The sequence below is a fragment of the Diceros bicornis genome, chromosome 14 (assembly GCF_020826845.1).
Source record: "Diceros bicornis minor isolate mBicDic1 chromosome 14, mDicBic1.mat.cur, whole genome shotgun sequence".
Classification (NCBI taxonomy): domain Eukaryota; kingdom Metazoa; phylum Chordata; class Mammalia; order Perissodactyla; family Rhinocerotidae; genus Diceros; species Diceros bicornis.
Genome location: NC_080753.1, coordinates 50,548,136 through 50,561,070, shown reverse-complemented (window position 1 = coordinate 50,561,070; position 12,935 = coordinate 50,548,136). Strand labels below are relative to the sequence as shown.

General features: G+C 41.4%; 1 protein-coding gene across 10 annotated transcripts in view; it reads right to left on the bottom strand.

Moving 5' to 3' along the window:
* Nucleotides 1-12,935, bottom strand: part of ATXN1 (ataxin 1) — a 381,747-nt gene that overhangs the window by 259,108 nt on the left and 109,704 nt on the right. The window contains exon 1 of one of the 10 annotated variants that reach the window (XM_058555213.1): nt 1,268-1,764. The exons of the other annotated variants lie outside the window; for them this stretch is intronic. The gene's annotated coding sequence lies outside the window, so the exon portion shown is untranslated. Of the gene's footprint in view, nt 1-1,267; nt 1,765-12,935 lie in introns of those variants that run through there. 10 annotated transcript variants of the gene reach the window in all.

The following is a 12,935-nucleotide window of genomic DNA, read 5'->3' as shown; positions in this document are numbered from 1 at the left end:
GGTGTTTCTGTTTCTATTTCTTAATTACAGTACTTAGTGTTGTCCAAGAGTACAGACATGGACATTCTTTTTCATGGTTGGTGAGTGCTAAAATATAGTACTTTAATAATATATATAAAAAATCTTATAAAGGCTCTTAGTATTTGAGGCAACAGTTTTGGTTTCCAGAAATTTATCCTAAGGTAACAATCAGAGATGTCCAAAAAAAATACGTGTTCAAGGAAATCCAGCACAGCATTACTAACAACGGCAAAAAATCTGGAGAATTAAATGTTCGACACATTAGATTACTTAACGTAAATAACAGTGTCTGTAAGAGATGTAAAACTGTATAGGCAATAAAATCATGCTATATGGGATTGAAGATGGCATGGCAACATGTTTGCAATATATGGACCAGTGATAAAGGCAGTTCACAAACAGTACAATCAGCATGACCTCAGTTAAAAAATGTATATGACTAGAAACACTAAAAATGTTCATGGTCATCCTGTGGGACACAATGAAGATAGATGCAGTAGGCTCTGGAGTCAGATTCAAATCATAGCTCTGTCCCTTTAAGCTCTGCAATGCTGGCCAAACTGTTGGTCTCCTCTGAGCCTCAACTTCCTCTCATCTCTCAAATGGGACTAATAATAACTACCTCGTTGGGTTGCTGTGACAAATGAACTTTACAATGTATGTAATGCACTTTGTACAGTATCTGGACCATAGTAAGTGCTCAATAAATATTAGTATTATTTTGATTTTAAAACAACAGTTACCACCCTTGCCCAAAAAACTTTTACAATACAAGAAACTTTGTCTGGGCTTATTTCCATGCTAGAGGGAATGTAGAAGTCCTCAAAGGTTGTAGATCCATAAATATTTCTATTTATTCCCTTTCTCTTTCTCTGTCTCTCTCTCTCTCTCACACTCCCCACAAGATTACGATCCTCATGTCCTAGGATCCTGAGAATTTTGGGCAATGGTTAATATGCAGCCTTAACGAAAATCATTTGAGCTCTGCCAACAGTCCACTGCGGTCAACCAAGGTTAAAAAGAGATGGCTTTGATAAAGAAGCCAGATGGATCTAGGAGAACAGAGGCTTCTGATGGTCAGTTGGCCAACATGTGGTCCAAGAAAAGGCTTTTATCCTTCTGTGGCATATATGGCTTTACAGCTGGGTGAGCAGAGCCCTGCGGAAGGGGCCGCTGGGCTGTGGAAGGAGCCCCAGAAAGCGAGTGGGGACCCCCAGGTTCTGGGACTCCTACCCACTCCACTCACTGGCCATGCATGCACTCCTGCAGGACTACTCTCTCCTCACTGACCACATGAGAACTCTCCAGGGCCCCATCAAGATCTAGGTTCCATTAAAAAGAGGGGCAACCTCAGCTTCGAACATTAGTTGCTTTATTTTTAACTTCAAAGCCGGCTCCTGTATCCCAAAACAAGCCAGAGACAATTAAAAGAATAAATCAAGCATTCCAGGCATCCATAATATTTATTTCGCTTTCCCCATCCATGTTATTTCAGTAAATCTAGCAGTGTAGAAAGTGACAAATGGGTGCAGATTACACGGCAGCACATCTTCAGGACAAGGTCATTAGATGCCATCAGGAATGGTCCAACGACATATGCATTTAGGAGATAACGCAGCTCAGTGGGTTATCTATAAATCGTCCCCATTCGAAGTCTCCTCTGCTGCTCTCACACACCCACTGTGGTCTCCAAGCCTAGACAACTGCACTTAACGTGGCGTGGGGTGTTAGCTGGGGAAGGCAATATGGAAAAAAAATTGCTGAATTCCAAAATGTGGGGGAAATCGTAGCATATGCAAAACAAAAATAGTCCTAAAAGGGAACATAAGTATTTGTTATAAAGGTGCATTCAGGGAATTAAACAAATGATGATCTGATCGTCTGAAAAGAAGGAAAGATGCTCTATGCAAAAAAAAGCACATCAGAATCAGTGACAGATGATGGGCAGAACAGTGGAGCAGTCAGAACAGGCTTTGGTGTCAGGGACCCTGGCTTTGAATTCTATCCCCTGCCACTCACCAGCTGGGTGAACATGGGCAAGTAGTTTAAGCTGAGCCTCCATTTTTTTAAATTTGTAGAACGGTAGTAGCAATATCTGTCTCAAAGAGTTACTGGGATGATTCAGTCATTCATTCCCTCAGTGCATAATTATTGAGCTTCTCGATGTGCCAGGCCCAGTGCCAAAGGCTGGAGATACAAGAGTGACAGAAAGCTGGCACAGCCTCCACTTATGCGACCTCCAAATCGCTCTTAGGATTTCGTGGAAGAAGAGAGACAAACAAATATATGTAAGTGCAATAAGGAAAAATTAAACCAGTTAAAGGGATGGAAAGTGATGGGGGTGTTATTTTAGCATTAACTCTCAGTTAAGGGACATTTGAGCAGAGACCCAAATCAAGTGAGAGAGTGAGTCATGAGGCTACTCAAGGGGGAGGAGATCAAGTAAGGGGACTAGTAATGCAGAGACCCAGAGGCAGGAACAGGCTTGCATTCAATGGGATATTTGTCAGGAGCATATTAGCTCAGGGCTTGCACAAGCATGTGCCCAGGTGATGATGATGGTGATGATGATGGTGATGGCGATGGTGATGGCGATGGTGATGGTGCTGGTGATGGTGGTGGTGGTGATGATGATGATGGTGGTGAGGATGATGATGATGGTGGTCGTGGTGATGAGGATGATAATGATGATGGCAGTGGTGGTGATGAGGATGATGATGATGGTGGTGGTGGTGATGGTGGTGGCAATGATGATGGTGGTGGCGGTGGTGGTGATGATGATGGTGATGGTGGTGGTGAGGATGAGGATGATGATGATGATGATGATGATGATGATGGGTGGGGGCAGTGATGGTTGGTAGTGATGGTGGTGGTCTCATAATAATAACCAAACAAGCAAAAGTACAAGAGACGTGAGAATAGGCACAGACCGTGTTAACTAAAGTAATAAAGTGACAAAATTAGTACTGAACAAAGGAAGTACCCATCAGGGTTTCGACTAATCTTCATTTATTAAAAATTACTCTATTAGCTCTATTTTTAGTTATATCCTTCAATCTAATGTCATTCAAGAAAAGCTTTTCTCTGAAAATTCTATTTCAGGAATATTGATTTTTTTAAAAAAGAATATTCTGCATGCATGATTTGTTTTTTACCCAGCCATCTTTCGGTTGGTTTTTAGCCTGCTAATAGTGTGTATCTAGTATTTGTAAAGAGTTACTATGCAGGGTACTTAGAAATTTCATAGGAGCATTTAAATGGCAGAAATAGCTGGTAGCTTTCCTCTCCACATAGACTCTCAAAACAGAGGGAAAACAGTTTTAATAGATGTCTTTTCTAGGCTCTCAGCCTTAACTGTCTCAGGATGAAATTCTACTTTACTGTTTAGTTATGCAAATTTTTGAAATTTTACAAACAGAATCATTCATATTGTATGAATTTTTCTGCAACCTACCTTTTTTTTTTTTTTGCTTAATATCAGGTTGTCAGGATCTATTTATATTGTTCTACATAGTTTTAGATAATTCATTTTCATTGTTGCACAGTATTCTAATATTTGATTATATCATAATTTGTTTATCCACTCTATTTTCATAAACATTTGGGTGGCTGGGGTTTATTTTTTAAGCCATTATTAAAGCTGTGATGGAAAGCAGACATATTTTCTGGTACATGTGTACAGAAGTTTTTCTGGGGAACAAAGTTAGAAGGAAAATTGCCAAGTCATAGGGTATACACGCCCATCTTTACCGGATAATGGCTAACTGTTTTCCTAAATGTCTGTAGCAATTAACACTCCCACCAGCAGTCTATAAGCATGAAATGCCATTTTTCTAACTTAAACCAAAATATCCTTTTTGCCACTGGGAATTCCAGATCTCAAATAACTCAAGTGCCAATTCCATCTATAGCCTCAGTCAATTCAGAACTTGTCTTTGAACGAATCCACACTGTAAGAAATTTCAGTTCTGTTCAATTTCTGGCTAACTCGTCACAATCAATTTTGCAAGCAAACAATACCCCCACAAGAACAACAATAAATAATCACATATTGCTGGCATCAGGATGCAAAATAAAGACGTTTCAATTCAAGCAAACACGCTTACAAAAATATTTTGGTTATCTGGATTAATCTGAACCAAACTAAGCATAATCTAGATATTTACCCCTAACTTTCTCTTCCCTTTATTTCATGGCATCTTTTATAACTGGCCTTGCCAGAGAAAAAGCAGGTGTGCATTTTTCAGAACTAAGAAAAAAGTATTAAATTTACCCTCTCTTCAAAAATATATCAGTTATGGGGGTCCGGCACGGTGGCGCAAGTGGTTAAGAGCTCGTGCTCCACTGTGGCAGCCCAGGGTTCACTGGTTTGGATCCCAGGTGCGCACTGACACACTGCTTGTTGAGCCATGCTGTGGCGGCATCCCATGTAAAGTAGAGGAAGATGGGCACGGATGTTAGCTCAGGGCCAGTCTTCCTCAGAAAAAAGAGGAGGATTGGCATCGGATGTTAGCTCAGGGCTAATCTTCCTCACACAAAAAAATATATATACATATCAGTTATAAATATACTAGAAACCATAGACTTGCACCCTTTGAAGGGATGAATTTTATGGTATGTGAATTATATCTCAAGAAAGCTGTTATTAAAAGTGTACCAGCTAAGTGAAATAAGCCAGTCACGAAGGGACAAATACAGTATGATTCCACTTACACGAAGTACCTAGAGTAGTCAAATTCATGGAGACAGCAAGTAGAATGGTGGTTGTCAGGGGCTGGGAGGAAAAGGGAATAGGGAATTATTGTTGAATGGGTACAGAGTTCCAGTTTTGCAAAATGAAGACTTCTGGAGGTGGATGGTGGTGATGGTTGCACATCCACGTGAATGTATTTAATGCCATTAAACCGTACACTGAAAAATGAAGATGGTAAATTTTATGTTGTGTGTATTTTACTACAGCAATATTTATATATATCTCAGAAGTAGAGGTGGCTGTGTTTTGTTTCAATATTAGGCCATGTTCAAGCAAAGAGAAGAGTTCTTTTTTCATAAAGTCACATAGATTGTGCACCATATATCGAGCACTGCACCACTTTTTTTTTTATGTTTATAAGCGATACCGAATTTCAGTGCACAAATGCTACAACAGCATATACTGTGGGTGAGAAGAACATAGAAAAAAATCACGAAAGTCTAAAGTTACTGCTCACATTGCAACCTTGATACAACGACTTTGCAAAAACAAGGGCTTAAATTTAACAGAATATGCCACGATTCAGAAAATGCTACTACCATATGCCCGAGGGGACTGAGTCATGCTCGCAGTTTAACTTCAACTCCTGAATTTTTTGACTCCTGTATGTTTAAATTCTCATCACACTGTAGCTTCCACCTTTGTTTCTGCCACTGATCATATAATGCATCTCTTATCATTTGACGTAATCTCTACCACGAAATACTTATTTTTGAACAGCCTGGGGTTCAGAGGACACTTTAAAAAATGTTAAACAATAAAAACTGTCAATGATTACTGGAGATGGAAAAACATCCAAACCTCCTTTGATGCCATCTTTACGCCTAGAACAACCTTCCCACTCCCCCTCCCACGTCGATCAAGCGAGCTACATCTCTTGCTTCTTTCAAAGTTCACCTTAATTCACTTCTCTATGATTCTATAATGAAGACAGCTGTGATTACAGCACAGCTAGAGGAGAGAGTACTATCTACCCCGGGGAAAAGGAATGAGTGTTAACTTATGTCCAATAGGTCCAAAAAAGGCAAATTGTGCAGATCACATTTTTTAATGTATGTCTGTGCGATAACCTGTATCTGTTTTTCCATCCCTGACGCAGGGATAACTGGCCACTCTGGAGGGGCTGGAGGATCTAGGGATGGAATACCTATCATTTACAAGGCGCTGAGTCAGGTAGACAATGTGTGACTCACGAGGTTTCTGCTCTGAAGCCCACAATCTTTCTGGAGGGGCAAGGCATTTATCATGCGAAGAGAGCTAGTAATAGTAGGTAATTTTTCAATCAGCACACATTTATTCAGCAAGTATTTACTGAAGACCTACTAAATGCCAGGCACTACACCAGACACTAGGAACAAAAATATGTCTAAAATGTGGTCCCAGGAGAGAGACAGATGGGGTTCAATACAGAACTGTTTTATCGTGGAGCCATCAGAACACTACTAGATGGTAAAAATAGCAGCCTTCCACTCTCCAAAAAAATGCACTGAGCACACATAAGTAATCCAGTTACTGAGTGAGCATTCTGGCCATGAAAGAACGTATTTGGAATGAGCACAGTGGTATCTTCTGATGCTTTCTTCTTCAGAAGCCTAGTTACCACATACTCTGGACACATGAATGCTCCACGAGCCACTGGGAGGCAAATGATCAGCTGACCCTAATGCAAACTTGCCACCAGGGAAGATTTAAATAAAAATGAGAGATTTTACTAAGATCTAGAGACGGGCCCTGTACTTCCTCTTTCATAACAGTCTTCACAAATCCCTTTTTTTATGTCTGCCTTCCCTGACAGACTCTAACCTCAAACAAGGTGGGGAGTGAGTCTTTCTTGTGTTCATTTTTCCCCAGTGACTAACCCAATGCTTGGTGCCTAGCAAGCAATTAAAAACATTTATGGCATTAACATTTTAAATTAGCTGGCTGCATATTACAGTAAAATTGACATCTGAAAAGCCTGTTGCAATGGTCATTTAAAGATTGGGTAATGAATATAATAATCAATCAATTAATGAATTCAATTAATGAATCAAATCAATTTACAGATACTGTTATGGGCTGAATTGTGTCCCTCTCTTCCCAAATTTATTATGTTGAAGTCCTAACTCCCGGTTCCTCAGAATGTGACTGTATTTGGAGACAGGGCCTTTAAAGAGGTAATTAAGGTAAAATGAGGTCATATGGGTGGGGTCCTAATCCAATATGACTGGTGTCCTTATAAGAGAAGATTAGGACCCACAGACATGGAGGGAAGATTATGAGGAGAAGATGTCCACCTACAAGCCAAGGAGAGAGGCCTCAGAAGAAACCAACTCTGCTGACACCTTGATGTCTGGAGGACTTCCAGCCTCCAGAACCGTGACAGAATAAATTTCTGTGGTTTAAGCCGCCCAGTCTGTGTACTTTATCATGGCAGCCCTAGCAGACAACGAAGCAGATACTAAGCCCCTGCTAAGGACTGAGCTATGGCCCTGTAAGTGGTCATTTTGGAAAGACAATGTGAAGGAGCAGAAAGGGTGATGGAATAGAAATCAGGAGCCTATATATCCACCTCTGGTCCCAGTCTGATCCTTGGTTAAGGATCTTTTACTTCTTTAGGTCTGTTTTCTCCTTTTAAGATAGAAGTTGAGGATTATATGAGCTCTAAGTTTCAGGTGACCTAGAACTAAAAGACGCCATGCAGTGCACTCAATGCTGCCTTCCAGGACATGAGAGATGGGACAGGGAGGTGTGTCTGCTTCTCCTTCACTACATTCAGCCATTACAGGAGGCTCCTCAAACACTTTCCATCTGCTTCTTGAACCATTTCATCAACATCACCCAACATCACCCCAGGTACAAGATCCCCTCTCAGCAAGTCTCCCACCACAAAAGGGATATCCACTGCACCTCAGCTCCACTGGACAGCCCAGTACCTGGAGGGGATCAACTCATGGGCAGCAAGTTGAAGCGAGGTAAAGAAATAACAAGAACAAGTGAAGAATGGCTCCACACGTTGTGTAATTTTAGTGTATTCCAACCACAAAAGAGCTGTTCATTCTGAGCAAAGATGTTAATGAGCCCTGCAAACAGAAATTACCACAACAGAACCACAGACCTCCTAATTTTTTTTCTCCAGCAATATGAGCACTAATGACGACAAAATCTTCAACAGCAGCACAAGTAAAGATGAAGAAACAATCACACACCCTTGGTACAACCTCTGTAGAGACACTTACTGGACTGTCTGCTCAGCATCTGTTTTTCTGGAAATTGCCTATCCACACAGGTGGGAAGAGTCCTGTTCACACGACATGACTCCAGCCCCAGATACACTGTGGGTGGTTGGTTTTGGTTTTTTGTTTGTTTTGTTTTGTTTTCCAGCACTGAAGGCCCAGCTGCCACCCTTCCCTAGAATCCATGAGACACCCTCACGTCCTTATCAAAATGCCCATTTCTTTGAAACTGCCCCTGATGAGTTTCCCCTACTCGCAATAAAAAGAGTACTAATTAGTAAAACCATATTTCATAAACAGAAAAGCAGCAGGACTTTCTTTAAAATAAAACCCTTAAATTTTTTTAAAGTTTATCAACATTACCCGCTTAGGGCCTTTATAACCCCCTAGTGGAAAGGACAATTAAAGAAAAAATTGACCATTTATTAGATATAAAAGTTAAGAGGAGAAGGCTTCCTGAGAGAGCGCCTGCCATGTTTTTCCTGTCATATAGGTCATGTCTGTATTGAGAGAATCACGGAGCTAGAATGGGTCTTAAAACTCCTCCTACCAGGGCAACTTCCTTCTAACCGTCGGTGTTTCCTCAGGTGCTCTCTCTCATTAATTCATTCAACAAGCATTTGAGCACCTCTGTATTTTGTGACTCTCTTGCTAGGAGTCAGGCAAACAGGAGAAAACCATATATGCCTTCAAGGAGTTCCTCCTAATGGAGGCCACAAGCCATACCGTTGTTAAGCTCAAGTTGTGAGGTCAATTTACAGAACCAGTCCTATACACTTAATATATCTCACGTATGGATAAAGAAATCCAAGGGCCTCAGCAGATGGATGACAGTGTGGGCCAAATGTATGAACAAACGTATGCTGAAGTAGGTTGATCAACTGCAGGTTAGTTAGGGAAAAGCTAATAGAAGCAATGCCTTCAATGCAAATGATAATATCGCAGGATACAAGTCCAGAGAACCTACTTCTCCAAGTACAACGCTTACCAGAGCATTACATGCTCATCTGTAAATCTGCCCCTGAGAAAATAAGCAACGATCTTACTTCCCAAACTCTCACATTAAAGTGACGCATTATTAAAAATGAGCTTCTTAGGTAGTAAACCAACATTTGAAGAGTTCATGAAACCATAAACACCAGAATACAAAGTAAAGAGATAATGATACCTGTCAGAAGATATTAAGACATGGCAATAATAGGAATCTGTTCATAGAATGATTCTCAATACAAAATGGTCCAACTGATACTTAGAAGTGTGGCTATTAACAGAAATAATATTAGAGAGGTTTCATTATGTAAACGGCTTATATGCTTGCCAAAAATATGCCCGGCAGTAATTTGCATTTTTGCTGTAGCAGAAATTTCAAGGATTTCTCTTGCTGAATTATGAGGGACCCTTTCACTGGTAAACCATAGCTTTTATAATCACAATAAAAAAGACCACCTATGCTCTTTGTTGTGTTTAGATAATAATATTTGAGTACTTTTATGTGCCAAGCACTGCACTGACTCTCTCACATGCAGCAGTCCTAGGAGGCACAGTTATTATCTTCATCTTATTGTTGAGCGAATGAAGGCTTGGAGCATCTTGCCCAGGGTCTCACAGTTAACAAATGATGGAGGCTGGATTTGAACTCTTGTCTCTCTGACTCTAAGCCCATGCTTCTTCCTACCGGTGTAAATATCAAATGACCCAGACTCTGGCGGTATCATGACCTAATGCTTCAGAGGGTATACAGTGACCTTAGAAGTAGAAATGTGTCTAGAAAAATGGAAGCTTCTGGTCACCGCTGTTCATAAATCTCATTATCTGCTCCCACTCAATGGCATCCATACTTGCCGCCTGAGACTCTTGGATTTTGGTCCCACACCCTGGTCAGCTCTTGATATGGCTCAAAGCACTAAAATCACACAGGTGTCACAAGTCGAAATCCCGTATCACTCCACAACTAAATCATCACAGTCGCCCCATCTATCCCACATCCACCCAGGAGGCCTCACTGGAGATTCCATCAATCTCTAAAGTCAACTGGACACCCTCCTCACCATTCTTCATTCAGATCCTGGGTTTCATGACCCACATTTCTACAGGACTTTCCCTTCTATAGTTCTCCATTACTAAATCAGTGTTCTGAAATCCCACGACGATTGTAAAACTCTCATCTTAGCCACCAACCTTCATTAGAATGGCTAATTGACAACAGTTTTGTTTTAGATACCTCCACTTATTTCCCCTATACATTCGTAGGAATTTTTCAATTCGCCATGAAATAACTAAAAATCGAGCATCAGAAGGAAAGAGGAAGAAAAGAAGCTCAAAAGTAACCCATCCGTGCTTGAAAGGCCAGCCCTGGTGGTCTAGTGGTTAAGATTCGACGCTCTCACCCCCACGGCCCGGGTTCATTTCCTGGTCAGGGAACCACACCACCCATCTGTCTGTTGTCATTCTGTAGCAGCTGCGTGTCGCTGTGATGCTGAGAGCTATGCCATCAGTATTTCAAATACCAGCAGGGTCACCCACGGTGGACAGGTTTCAATAGAAATTCCAGACTAAGACAGACTAGGAAAAAGGACCTGGCCACCCACTTCCAAAAAAATTGGCCATGAAAACCCTATGAAGAGCAGTGGAGCATTGTCTAATAGAGCACCGGGAGGCGGGAGGTTGGCACAAGAAGGCTCTGCTGTACACAGGTTCACTCGAGTCGGCACTAACAACAACACGCTTGAAAATAAAGCACGAGTTGAATGTCAGACAGAGCTGGTTTAGAACCCTTATGCTAGTACATGGTAGCTTTAATCTTAGATCATTACTCAACCTTTGTCTTGCATCATCTGTAAAAAGAAAGCAATAATGCTCCTTTCCTAGGGTTATGAGGTTTAAATGGGAAGTGATAGGAAATGCTCCTGATGGGATGCCCGGCATGGGGTATCCTATCCACTCCCTTTGGTCAACGAGGAGTGGACTGTGTGCCCTGCCTCTTTCCCCTATTCACTGTTCTTCCCTCATTGCCTCCCACATAACCCCCAGTCACTAGCGCGTGTTCCACAGGCTGGAGGCATCCTTCCCGGGGCAGTGGGAGAGGCACTAAGTCAGTCTTGTCGCCCCCTAAGGGTGACCCTGCAAAGTTTGCTCATCTGTCAAAATTGCCACACAGTGCTATTATGAGGATTTCACATGGCAATATGCATGAGAGCCTGCTAAATTAAGACAGGAGGTAAACACTACGTAACACTGTTATTTCCACGGGACGGTGAACAGAAGGAAGACACAGAGTCTTTGTTCTCCAAAGTTCTGATCTAAAATCCTATAGGCAAGATTTTTGTCAATGACCCAGAACCACTTAAATGCAATGAAGCAGAGCAAGATCAGATAATGAAGCCCAGGGCCGAGGGGCTGGGGAGGCGGTAAAGGTCCCACAGTCAGTGGTGGCCTCCACCGGTGCTGCATTCACCGTGCTCCAAAAGGCAGGAGGCCTTTAAGAAAAACATACAAGACTTAACCTGTCAGCACTAGACTTTCACAAACATCAACCTCTGCAGAAACTAGAAAATGTAAAATTGCTAGACAATGTGACGTCTGAAGGAAAAGCACATTTTTTTAAAAGTGGAAAACAGATGAGAAATGTAAATATGTTATTCATTTTTAGAATCTCTTATTGATATACAGTCATTTTTGTTAAAAAGAAACATTTAAAAAGAGGCACGTAGAACCTGCTAACTTGTCTATGTCATAAGATTTTCTCATTTGATAGATTTAGAGATTTAAGGCACTGCCATAAATCTTTTCCAAACAAGGAGGATTACAAACAAAGTAATTAGTTAATTAATTAATTAGACAAACAAACCAGCCATTGACAAACCTGGGGAAATCCTTCCCAATACTTTTTCTTTTCTTTTCCAGTTTTGGAGGGAAAAACCCTTGGAACAGACATGACCCACTACACATAGAATTCCTCATTTTAATGTTTTTCCCCAAGAACCTAGAAATCCAGGTCACCCCAGTTAGCTTCCAGTTCTTGCACAAGTTTAAATCTCTTATCTGACACCTACCATCTGGAGCCCTCAAGGGACTGCCACCGTGTACGTGTGTCTGCTCCTCTACTCCCCTCTCCGAGAGGCACCTGCCTCACTAGAGTGTGTAATGTGGCTGCCAGGGCATGGCAGACACGTCAGAAAAGGCAAAGATCCCATGCTGTCCAGGGGCAAGTACGTCCTTAGCAGCCTCAAGTGCCTAGAGACCTAAGACTTAGAGCTAATTAATGGAAACTGAAGCAAAGATGGTGACAGCTCAAAGCAAGGGTGTGAAGCTCATGTCATTTGGTAGAGAGAACCCAAGGAGAAATCTCCTAAGGGCAGGACATTAATGCTTACACCTTATTTGCTTTGTAGACTAACACATTTCTGTTAGAAACAAGTCTTTACACCCCAGAGAGATTTTATGAGGTGTTGACCTGCTACTAATTATGGCAATGCATCCACTGCAGCTAACGAAATAACTCTTCACTCATTTGATTCTGATTACCTAGCTGCCATCCTATGGAGGGATGTTCTTCACTCCAACCGAACAAACCTATTTGTTATCCAGCTTCTTTACGTTCAATCCTTACAAGCAATCATCTCCAGCTTGAAATGCCCTTTTGTCCGCCACTTCACACAATCTTGACTCTTTCTTCCTCCAAAAACAGTTTAAACCACTTTCTCCCTTAATGCCACCTAAACTAACCCTGTCTAGTTCTGGCATCCACACAGTCAATAGACTTAGCACTTATTTGGCAATACCATAAACTTCTCCATAGTGAGAAAGTTAATCCTACATATGCCTAATGTGCAACTTTGGGCAAGTTATTTCTCCTTTCTGGGCCTCAGCTTCCTCATCTGTAGAAGGGGGATAAAAATAATCTCTACCTCACAGAGTTATTTTAAGAATTAAACACTTATTTTTAG